Source organism: Fragaria vesca, linkage group LG3 (assembly GCF_000184155.1).
Source record: "Fragaria vesca subsp. vesca linkage group LG3, FraVesHawaii_1.0, whole genome shotgun sequence".
Lineage (NCBI taxonomy): Eukaryota > Viridiplantae > Streptophyta > Magnoliopsida > Rosales > Rosaceae > Fragaria > Fragaria vesca.
The window spans coordinates 17,720,999-17,733,126 of record NC_020493.1 but is presented as its reverse complement, the minus strand read 5'-3'; the positions used below and the strand labels follow the sequence as shown (position 1 = coordinate 17,733,126).

The following is a 12,128-nucleotide window of genomic DNA, read 5'->3' as shown; positions in this document are numbered from 1 at the left end:
TCAGCTAACCACTAGCAGATTCAACCTTGAACGCTTCTTGGGTTGGTTGCACTACACATCCCTCATGGTATGCAACATGATATGAGTTGATGAAAGAAGTTTTGAGTTCAAGCTCTAAGGTTTACAGTCACGAAGAAGACTTAGAGCAGCATGAACAATGCAAGCTAAAAAACTAGACTCAACAAAGAAAACGCAATAAGGCTGTTTTCCACAACCATTGAGCAAAGCCAAAGCTATAGATATATATAGGCCAACAAGGCATCAAAGATGATGCAAGCTGACCTCAACATGTTTCAGAAAGGTTTGGACAGAAATGTTTGGCTCTCATACTGAAAGTGATGTGTCCAAACACAGAGATGACACAAGCAATCTCAATAAGACAAATAACCCTTTCCTAAAACATGAATGATTCAAAACAGGGAGCAAAGAGGTTTCAAACCCTCTTACTCAGTCCATTAGTGGACCTTGACACAGCCGATAGCGACTGGTCTTCGAATCACACAGGGACCAGCTATACATAGGATAACGTATCATGAAATCCCAGCTGGAGCCTTGAGCATCAAACCATTTGGTCACGGGTTGGCATAACAAAAGATCTCAACCCTTTGACTGGTTTGAGCGCTAAGGCACTTCCCACAAACTCAGTTGTCCATTTGAATTTGAAAGACTTATTAAACTAATATAACAGACTTTGAAACTCAGGACAGCAAAAGACTCAGTACTAGGATAGCAAGCGAAGCTGCTAACCTCTGTGAAAAACAGTGATATGCAGATGCATGTTTTACCTGAAACCATAAGGGATATTAGCGCCACTTGTTCTTGATCAGATAACATTATCTCAAAGTGTTTTGCAGGATAAAAAGATTGTCAACTATCCTTATACCTTCAACTTGAATATCTCTGCCTCCTTAATCTTCTTCTGGATTTCGTGCTTAGATAACCCACCCATTTTACTGTGATGTTCTTCTTCTTACCTGATATCATTTCCTCGGCAGCGACATTTAGAATTCCATTGACATCAATCTTGAAGGTAACATTAATCTTAGGCACACCCTGAGGGGCAGGATGGAAGCCTAGAAGCTCAAACCTACCCAACAACATGTTTTCTGGGGCTTTTGTTCTTTCGCCCTCATACACACTAAAAGTCATACCATCTTGTCCGTCGAATGTAGTTGTGTATCTTTCTTTTTTCTCGGTAGGAATGGTAGTGTTTTTTGGGATGACAACAGATAGAATTTCTCCAATAACCTCAACACCCAGAGACAGTGGTGTGGCATCCAACAAGACCAAGTCATTGGCCTTCTTAACCTCACCGTCCATGAATGCAGCTTGCACGGCGGCTCCATATGCAACTGCTTCATCAGCATTGATGCTTTTGCAGAGTTCCTTACCGTTGAAAAAATTCTGCAATAGCTCTTGCACCTTTGGAATTCTAGTAGAACCACCAATAAGAACAACATCATGAACAAGCCTCTTGTCCATTTTAGCATCTGCCAAACACTTCTTCACAGGCTCCAAACAGGTTTCGAAGAGATCCTTGTTTAACTTCTCAAACTCTGCTCTGGCTATTTCAGTGCAAAAGTCAATATCCTCAACTAAAGAATCAATATCGATTGTGGTTTTAGCAATCGAAGAAAGCGTCCTCTTTGCTCTCTCACAAGATGTCCTCAATCTCCTCAATGCTCTAGGATTATTGCTAATGTCCTTATTATTCTTCCTCTTAAATTCTTGGACAAAATAATTGACCATGTTATTGTCAAAATCTTCACCCCCAAGGTGAGTATCTCCCGCCATAGCTTTTACCTCAAAAACTCCCTCTTCTATTTTGAGAAGAGAAACATCAAAAGTACCACCACCAAGATCGAAAACAAGAACATTTTTTGGACCAACATTGGTGTGTATTTGGTCAAGACCATAGGCAATCGCAGCAGCTGTTGGTTCATTGATGATACGCATAACATTCAAACCAGCGATTAAACCAGCATCCTTTGTGGCCTGACGTTGATGATTATTGAAGTATGCAGGGACAGTTATAACAACATTTTTTACCATCAATCCAAGGTACGCCTCAGCTATTTGACGCATCTTATAGAGAGCCATGGCAGATATATCCTCAGCAGCAAACTCCCTCTCCTTACCCTTGTACTTGATCACAATCTTTGGCCTGTTCCACATATCTTTACATACCTTGAAAGGCCATAACTTCATGTCATTCTGGACACATTCATCGCTGAATTTCCTACCAATCAACCGCTTTGCATCTAAAACAGTGCAAACAAAAGCATATAAGAGAAATTTAAACATTCTAGCTTCAGACAAGTAAACATACACAGTCAGAAGAATAGTGTATTGAAGATAAGCCAGAGAACAGAACTTAGAATTATGTAGCGCTCATATTACAAGGGGTATCGTATCAAACAACATCAATAACATTAATATTAAAACCACCTCAAAAACTCACCGAAAACAGTGTTTATGGGGTTCATGGAGGCCTGGTTTTTGGCGGCATCACCAATCAAACGCCTAGTGTCTGTAAAAGCAACGTAGGATGGCGTTGTCCTGTTCCCCTGCTCATTGGGTATAATCTCAACGTGATCGTTTCGCCATACACCAACGCATGAATATGTTGTTCCGAGATCGATACCAATGGCTAGAGGTTTGCCTTCTGCAGCCAATGCCAACGCCATTGTTGAAAGCTTAATTAAAAGAGAGACAGTGTTAGAGACTTAGAGGATTGGAATTATATATTAGTGTCCGATGCAGCATGGTTCTGCTGGTCAACAAGGTAAGTCAAATCCTTGTGTAACAAGAAATAGGAATCTTGAATTCTTGATTGACACTTATTTTTAGGGGAATCTTAATTGACACTGGAAATAAAACGAGTGTATCCATTCTTGATTAGACCTAAAATCTTCTCAAAAAAAGAACTGAGAATCTTATTGATTTTCTAGCATATATAAATTCTGAACTGCCTCAACTTATCCAAAAGAGTTTCAATTTGAGACGATCAACAATCAAAACAGAACCAGCTTCTGATCTCCGGCGTTGGTACAGGAGGCTGACGACCAAAAAAACATTCTGAAGACCTGGAAAAAGGCTATTTAGAAACTGAAATTGCCATATAACTTATGAAGTCCATGTCATAAGCTATAAATTAAGGTGTGATTGCTCTAAAGACAAACACGAAAAATCCTAGAGCCTAAACATAACAGGAGAGCAAATAATCAAAAGTGAAAAAGAACACAATCAACTGAAGAGTTCATGCTTGATGGAATACACATTAGTGAGAATCCAGTGAAAAAAGTCGTAAACACTGAAAATTAAACTCAAAGTTTCATTCTTGCATAAGGGAGAAAATGAGAAACTACAAGGCCAAAATCTTCAAACACTGACCCTAGCTAAGACCAATTCAGTACCTCAATGAGAGAGAGAAAGTGAGAAACACATCAGTATTAGTGTAAATTTACAAACTTTTTGAATGAAATCGAAATCGAATATGAAGAGGGAAAAGGTTGAGGAAAAATTGATAAAGTTCCCGACTCACTTCGATAGTGGACATGGTTCAGTGTCAGTAAGAAACATTGCATCGAACACTGCTGGCTGGATGCGTCAGCTGATCAAGAAGGGCACTTAAATTGGTAACCCTTTATGTTTGAGGTGAAAAGGCCAGCAACAGAAAATAGAGTTCTGTTTTTTTTTTTTTTTTTTTTTTTTTTTTCATATATATGGTAGTGCAAAAGAAAATAGCCTTAAGGTCCAAATACCAACTGGCTCAACCGCTCAAGCAAAGAAAAATGTGGTAGTGCAAAATTTGGTGTATGTCAATTGGCAAATTAGGGTACATGCAAAGGCTAGGATTACTGCTAACTGGAGTCTAGGATGATCCCCTTCACTATATGCACGAAGTGAATTGAGGTTGTGTCCCAAGTAGTCGACTGCACAGAACTTAGGGTTTTGCGACTCAAAGAGGTCCTCACGCCTCTGTCTCTCCTAGAATCTCATGAAAGTAATACAGAAGCTTCTTTCATGTAGACTTGTTATACAAACTAGGTGACATATGAGATTGGTTTTCGCCTTTTCGGTCTCTTTTCCGATTTACTGATAGGTTAGGCATCTGGTCGGAGGTCCAGCACCGAAGTTTGCTGTGACAAATGTGAGTTATCGGAATATTGGTGGTCCGGAGGATTGGAGATGACATTAGCCGTTCAGAATTTCAGATAGGCTAGTTGAGATCGACATGTGTTATGGATAACTGATATTCCAGGGCAACAATTTGTCTTAGGAGTCCAGTAAGGGTAACTATATATATTCCTATTGGCTTATGCATGTTTGGTCTTGCACTTTGATGCTATTAAGCAAACTGATGGCGGCCTATATGTTATACACATCGATCTAGTTCTGCATCATCTACAACGAAGATCGTACGTGTTTTGGCCAACAGTATATATATGACATAAAGCACTTGTTAGTTTCATGAAACATCAAGGACAGATTGCCAACTCAGACTATCGCAATTGTTAGTGCGTTCCTCCATTTTACTTCACAAATTTCAGGTACTACGGTAGAAATAATGGAGTGAACCAGCAGCTAGCTAGCTAACTGGGACCATTAAATAGTTTATATTTGTAAATCATAAAGAGCTCATAGCTTTAATCTACTTTTTTTTTCCTCAGCTTTATCTGGAAAAATTGATCATAAACAAGTAAATTGTAGCTATCAGCTCTTCATCATAGCTAGACCTTAGTTTTTTTGTTGTTTTTTTTTGGTTTGGCCTGGTCGACAAAATGTCTGCCTTGTCTAGACTAAACTATATATGTTCCCATTAATGATCTAGATAATCAGCATCCAAACATACATATATAGCCAATTGAATTTTCTTTTTTATCCAAAACAAAAAAAAGAAAATAGCCATACCAGTTGATTTCTGGGAATTTTTTGATCAGATTAAAGCATGCATGAATGTATGTGTTCATATATAGTACAAATGACTCCAGTCATGCATCCAGCTAGAGAAAGCACATACTGTTCAAATATGGGACGCTGCGCGCTAGCTGATGCAGCCTCTTCTGTTACTGTCAGATATACATGTGTAGTTATGCAAATAATTCAAGTTCACGTCTTAGAGACTTAGAGTTGGAGACTTGAGTCGAGTGTTTGAACAATTTCTTACCAGACGTACGATAAAATTTTAAGATCGATATGGTAATCTTAATCGATTATTTTGGCCTTCGGCAAAAGCTTTAGATTTTCTATCGCCTAGCACCTAGAGCTTAGGATTACTATATTGGCGGATTGAACTTGACTCGATTAAATCACGATCGGTTTATTGATCAACTCTGGCCAAATTAAGTTTAAAATACATACATTGTAATTTTTATGATTATTTAATTAAAATCTGGACGTGTGGCTGACCCTCCTAGCTAGGCTGGGTTCTAAACCCTTAAAAAAATGATAATAATAATAAATAAAAAAAAAAAGAAAGTTTAAAATACATCTTCCGATCGATCTTGAGTATAGATTGGGTAGAACCCTATGTTCTTTTCCAGCTACTGTAAGTTGAGTACTCCATCTCATAATGCTTGATTCATGCAAGTTTGCAACATAAAGTGGGGAATTCAGGTCCAACAATGGTCCAAATGTTTATATCAATTACACCATAACACTACCAGAAGAAAGGCTTTAGCCGACGAAAATAAAAAACCAACCCGACGAATTTTTACTTTAGCCGACGAATTTTTTTCGTCGGCTAATTTAAAATTTTCGTCGGCTATGGTCAACTTTAGCCGACGAAATTAATATTTCGTCGGCTGAATAATTTTTTTCGTCGGCTATAGTCTGTGAACTTTAGCCGACGAAATTTTAAAAGTTTAGCCGACGAAATTTTTAAAAGTTTAGCCGACGAAATTTTTAAACTTTAGCCGACGAAATTTTTAAAATGTTAGCCGACGAAAAAATATAATTTCGTCGGCTAAAGTGCCTTATATTTGCAGATCTAGACAACAACTCATCTGAGAAAAAAAAACTATACGTAGAACCTTCAAACGCAAAAAAGTCGTGAAATAAGATATGACCAGAATGGTGAAATACGTCTACGGTTGAAAAATCACAGTATTCCGGTAAAGTCTCGGTGCCGATAGTTGACTTACCCTTATTATTCACTATGCTGCAGATTTGGCATTTGGTGTTTGATTGACTATTGTGATACCTTTCCGGAAGCGTAACGGCGCTACGAGTCAAACTCATAGCTTATGCCATGATGTATAGGCTTTTTTGGCCATTCGAGTCCGTTTAGGGCTTCAAAATGTAGTTTTCTTATTTTCGATTAGAGTTGACCGTTTCGATCGAGCCCTTAACGTTGTCGAATCCAGTTGAATTTTTTATCATAGACATCTTTCATCATAATGATCATATCTGACAGTCGAATTTTGGTTTGTGAATTTTAGTCATCGGAATCACAACGTGTCTACCATTTACCGTTATTCGGGTTTATGGGGAGCCCTATCGTCGGAAGGTAAATGTCTCAAAATTTTATATGGGCAGTTGCGTCTCATCTACGTGAGAGTTTTTCGTGTGGAAGGTTTGACCAAACCACATAATATAGAGGAGATATAAGACGCTTTCGTGAAATTTATACACTTTAGACCGACGTAAAAAATAATTAATAGGAAAAAAGTTTAATCGGGACTTAAAGGGTACTAAAAAAAAAATTTTACTAAAAAGTTTTTTTAAGGACGGTAAACCAAAAGTTGGAGGGAAAATTTTCAAAGGACTTTAGCCGATGAAAATATATGAAAAAGTCGTCAGTTAAATTCGAAAAATTTTCAAAATTTTCAACCAAAATTTTTTGGCGGTCAACCAAAATTTTCAAAAGAGTTTAGCCGACGAAAATAAAGAATTTCGTCAGCTAAAGTTCTTTATATAGGCGAAGATGGATGGTAAGAAGTCTATTATCTGCCAGATTTTCTTCTCGGCCTAGCTCCGCCGTCAAGCCACCGGAGACCGCCACACTTGTCCCAAAAGCTTCGCCGTCGTCTCTACTTCATTACTGGATAGGTGGTGCATCGAGTGGCGCCGCCGTGAGGGAAAAATCGAGCTCCAAAACTCCGCCGGTTCGGATTCGGTGTCGATCGAATTTCTCCTTCCTTAGGTCACCATTTGGTGAGTTCTATATATGGATAAGTTGAGTTTGATTAGTACTACATTCCCCTAGAATTTGGTAGCTCGATTCGGTGTGTGTGAAGAGAATCGAAGATTTGAAGTTTTTAGGGTTTAAAATTGGGGATTTTTATATTTTCAGTCGATTGACCTGTTTAGGTTTAGAATTGAGCTTCGACTTCTTCTAGAAAGTTGTTCGAAATGTTGAGAGGAAGATTCTATCAAATTTTGGTCGTGATTGGAGGTGGCCGAAAGTTTCTGCAGTTTTTTTTTTAAAACCCAGCAACTTTAGCCGACGATATTTAAATACTATATTCGTCGGCTATAGTTATTTTTTTAATTTTTTTATAAGGTTTAGCCGACAAAATATAGTATATTTGTCGGCTATAGTTATTTTTTAATTATTTATTACACACTTTAGCCGACGAATATCTTAATTGTTTCGTCGGCTAAAGTCTGGGAAAAAAATCGACGACATGTTTTTCGTCGGCTAACTGTGGGACTATAGCCGACAAAAAAAAAAATTTTGTCGGCTAAAGTCATCACCGACGACCTTTTCCCGACGACACTATAGCCGACGAGCCTTCGTCGGCTAAGATCTTAACCGACGAATTAAGATAATAAGCCGACGAAAATTTTTCGTCGGCTAGAATGCTTGTCCTGATAGTGTAAACATATATCAAGCTCAAAAGTGCACCACTGATTACTACTGGTGGGACAATATATCCTTGTATATATATCATATCTGTCTACGCGTAAATTATATATCTTTTTGCATGAGAGGGGAGAATATGATCAACTAGTTTAAGGCTGCAATTTGCTTCCTTTTCCAACCAAATATCTCCACACATGCATATGATGAAGATTCAAGCTCAGCTTTTTGGCATGAAAATGAGCGAAAGGTCGTACGTAGCTAGTCATATATGAGTCAGTGAGTGAGAGTCTCTGGGGTAAATAGAAATGGATGGAATAGAATTAGATTCCATGACACCACTAAGCACTAACAAACCAACCAACCAACAATCAGTACTAAGTCTTTTCGATCGAATCCGTATGGAATTCATAAGAACTGAACAAGTAGAATCTTCCTCACGTTTTATGATAAAATCAGCAGCAGGGAGCACGATGATCGATTATTTCCATGTTATAATAAATAATGCCCAAACAAAACGATAGGGATCATCATCTATGCATCCTTTGAACTATCTAGCTCCACCCATGCATATATATATAAATTAACCACTATAAATGATGAAAAGTTACTGATAAATCAAGTATTCTCTAAACTGAACCCACCTTCACTAATTAAGTGAAATCTATAGGCGAGGTAGAGGTCTGTCTAACACTAGAGTACTAGCTGGTGTTGCTTTTATTTGTGCTTAAGAAGCACTGTTATGATCATCACCAGGAATTTCATGCACTAATCAAGATTTACACAAAAATTGGAAATAAGAAAAGATATGTGTGTGTATACTTTAAAGTTGGCTCGTCTCTAATTAACCAATGTGTTGTGGTAAAGTTGGTCGAGCTGCTTAGTATGAACCCTTATGCTAAGAGCTAATCTAAACTCCCACCACTTTGTGGCCAGCATGTTTAAAGGGTCTTTGAGTTCGTGCTCATGCGGCGGATGATTAGTCTAGTTTGGATCTCATCAGTCTAAATACTGAATAAATAGGTGTATATATGTGTTACTAATTTGCTAACATAATCGAAGTGACTTGCTATTTCACTCCCAATCAAAAAAGTTGGCGCTTGTGTAGGGAAACTGAAGGGATGAAATAACGTAACCTAAAACGAACAGTTAAATCATAAACCCTAATTGAGCAGCGGACTATATACCACTATATTCCAAAGAATATTATTGTTAGAAAGTTGGGCGTGGAAATGGCAGTACGTAGGACTTCCGACCATTGGCATCTGATGGAAAAAGATTGATTGATATCGTCGTATATGTTGCTACCTCATTGGACTACCGAGGCGCCAACCATCCCATATCCCATGCTTTCTCTTCAAATTCAGGAATGGACAAGAACCCCACTCCCATAATATATTAGAAGCCAATGGAAATCTCTCCTCCAAATTAGAGATCGATTGTGATTTGGTCAAATTATGCACATATAAAGGTCTCTAATGCTTCAGTTGTTTGTAGTTTTGTAACACCATCTTTCCGGTTGAGGTTCTAGTCAGTGACGGAGCCATGATTTGAAGCTTGGGGGATCCAAACATATATAAGGGAGTGTATATTAAAATTTTGTAAAAAATTACGTACCTAACTCAAAATTTTGTGTATTTTTGCTTGTACATAGAAGATGATCATCTTCAATATATATCTTCTAAAATTATACAAAAATTAAAAATGTACAAGTGAAAGAAAGTAGTAATTTATTCATTTAACACTTTACATTTTTGTTTTGTTTTGGTAAACTCGTTAATTTTCCTATTTACTAATTTAAGAAAATCAATTATCTTACCTATTTCGATTGTTCCGACATAAAAACCATTCAATTAATGAATACATTTCTTAGTATAATTGATTTGTCTTCAAAATTAAATTGATTATGAGAAATTCTTGTGGGGGGGGATTGGTGGTTTAATGATATAATTAAACTAAATTTAATGATAGTTAACCAATTAAGAGCTAAAATTTCAAACTTTCCAAAACCCAAGGGGGGTTCAGACCCCTTCAGGCCTAACTATAGTTCCGCCTCTGGTTCTAGTGAGTTTATTGTAACCATCTTTTAGGCTTCTGTTATTTATAAAATTTGAGTTCAGTAATAAGAAATTTTATTAGGGTTTAGATGAATTACTGCACTCAATATAGGTGGATAACTATTCAGAGGTAAGTTGGGTTATAGATGATTGTAAAACATATATTTCTTCTTTTCATTCATCAAAAGTTCGACATATCTATCGGGAAGCAAATTATTCGCACACCTCTAAATACTAAATACGTATCAATAGAAGATTCTTTCACTATTTCCCCTTTATTTTCCTTCATGCAAGCATTTGCACAAAAGTAATAAAATCATAGAAAAATAAGATGTCAAGGTGGGGGATGTGGTTCGCAAACAAGTAGATGCAAACTCCCTCGTCTTGTTATGCTGTATTCATCTATACATTTTGGATGACGCAGTCGCTCTTCAATATTGCTGAGTTTTGGCATAGAAAAATCGCATGCAAGAGCAATATTATTTTGGTCTGTTTGAAAAACATTGTGAAGTTAATAACCGGCAACGGAATCTATAGCACCACCGACAGCTGAAACTCCATATGCAGCTCCAAAGTAACTCACTCACCAGTCACCAGTTATGGGAGACTGCACTGAAAAGAAGGTCAAGAAGAACAAATTTAAAAAGAAATGCAAACTAATAAGTATGGTCCATTTAGAAGAGAAGCAGAAGATCAGAAGGTGATAAAGAGGAATAAAGTGTAAAGGAAAAAATTAAAACGCAGGCCCATTTGCTTACTTCAACAAACATAAAAGCAGCGAATAGAAAAACGAACACAGAGGGAGATGAGAGAAAAAGAGAGAGCATTTCACGCTCGTCCATGAGTGGGTCAACAAAATGAACAGAATTGATCATCGATGATCAGCTCTTGGATTTCCGAGCCGTATTACTTTGTTTGTTTGTTTGAATTAGCTTTTGAGTTTTGATTGATTATATTGCTCTAGCTCTTCCATTTTCGTACCTGAATCAGTAGTACTGAGAAGCAGGGCCGGTCATGAACAGCAACCATTCCTCTTTTACTTCGTTTGCTTTTCCCTTTGCCACCCATATTGCATTGCCCATTTTCGACTCACAATAACTGTTTCCTCAGTCCGGTTCCGATGACCATGATATCATCATCCACAGAGAAAGCGGGAGAGAGAGAGAGAGAGAGAGAGAGAGAGAGAGAGAGAGAGAGAGAGCTTGAGAGAGTATGCATGGTGTTTACTGTGTATGTGCTAGCTTTTCTGCTTCTGTGCATTTCTGGTCTGATTGCTTTATTCGTCCATTGCCAGGCAGCCTTTAACTAATTGGTTTTTGCAAAAGCAAAACCCTTATCCTCCTATTTTTATAAGATGACCAACCCTTTTCGATTACATGTAGTAATTATTATTAATTCTGAAGAAAGATCTCAACAGAGTATATAACTATATACATTATATGTTCTTTTACTAGGGTACTGCTACCTGGGCATGGATCTGATCGATACTATAAAAATGGTGGTATGGTGTGCTTCAATTCGATTTGAATCTAAATTGTAGAAATAAATCCGATGGCATGCAGATAGATAAGTGCATAACAATGCAACACTGCACACATTCTACATTTCTACATCATCTTTTTTACAGCTTTGTGAACACTAGTTTTATGTCATGACTTTGAAAAACTAACAGGGTTTCTATATGCCCGCTCATTCTGCAACCTCTTTTAGACAGTAATTTGTGAATATGTTACTCCATACCTTGAAAAAACTCACCGGATGTATGCGATTCCGTTTAGAGAACAACCATAACGCTTTTGTAATCGTTTAGAGACTTGATCAGATAACAAAGAGGACCTAACAAATGAGTTAGAAGAGGCTAGTTTTCTGTCCCTTTTAAACCCTATTGAGAAGTTAATTAGGGAGCCATGAAAACTTTGAAGTGTTGAAAGGACTGTCACTTCTTTTGACCCTAGGGTTTTGTCACTATGGCTCTGGCACAATTCCTTAACAAATCCTAGAATACTTTGCTCTCTTTGGGTTTGGTTGAGAATGGAAGTTGCATGCATGGTTTTCAGTGGGATATTTGGCGTTTTCCCACATTGTTGATGGCATCTTTCACTTCAACAGTTCGGCTTTCACTTTCACACCTCTCATGTAAAACAAACTAATGAGTACGTACTTGCACTCTTATCATCATTCTTATTATTACAGAATCATTATCATCGATCATCTAGTACCGTTTTATATGCATGATGATGAACTGATGATCTCTCTCTCTCTCT

The 12,128-nt window shown here is 37.5% G+C and overlaps 1 pseudogene; it reads right to left on the bottom strand.

Moving 5' to 3' along the window:
* Positions 1-2,687, bottom strand: part of LOC101292292 — a 13,663-nt pseudogene extending 10,976 nt beyond the window's left edge.
* Positions 2,688-12,128: the final 9,441 nt, after the last annotated feature.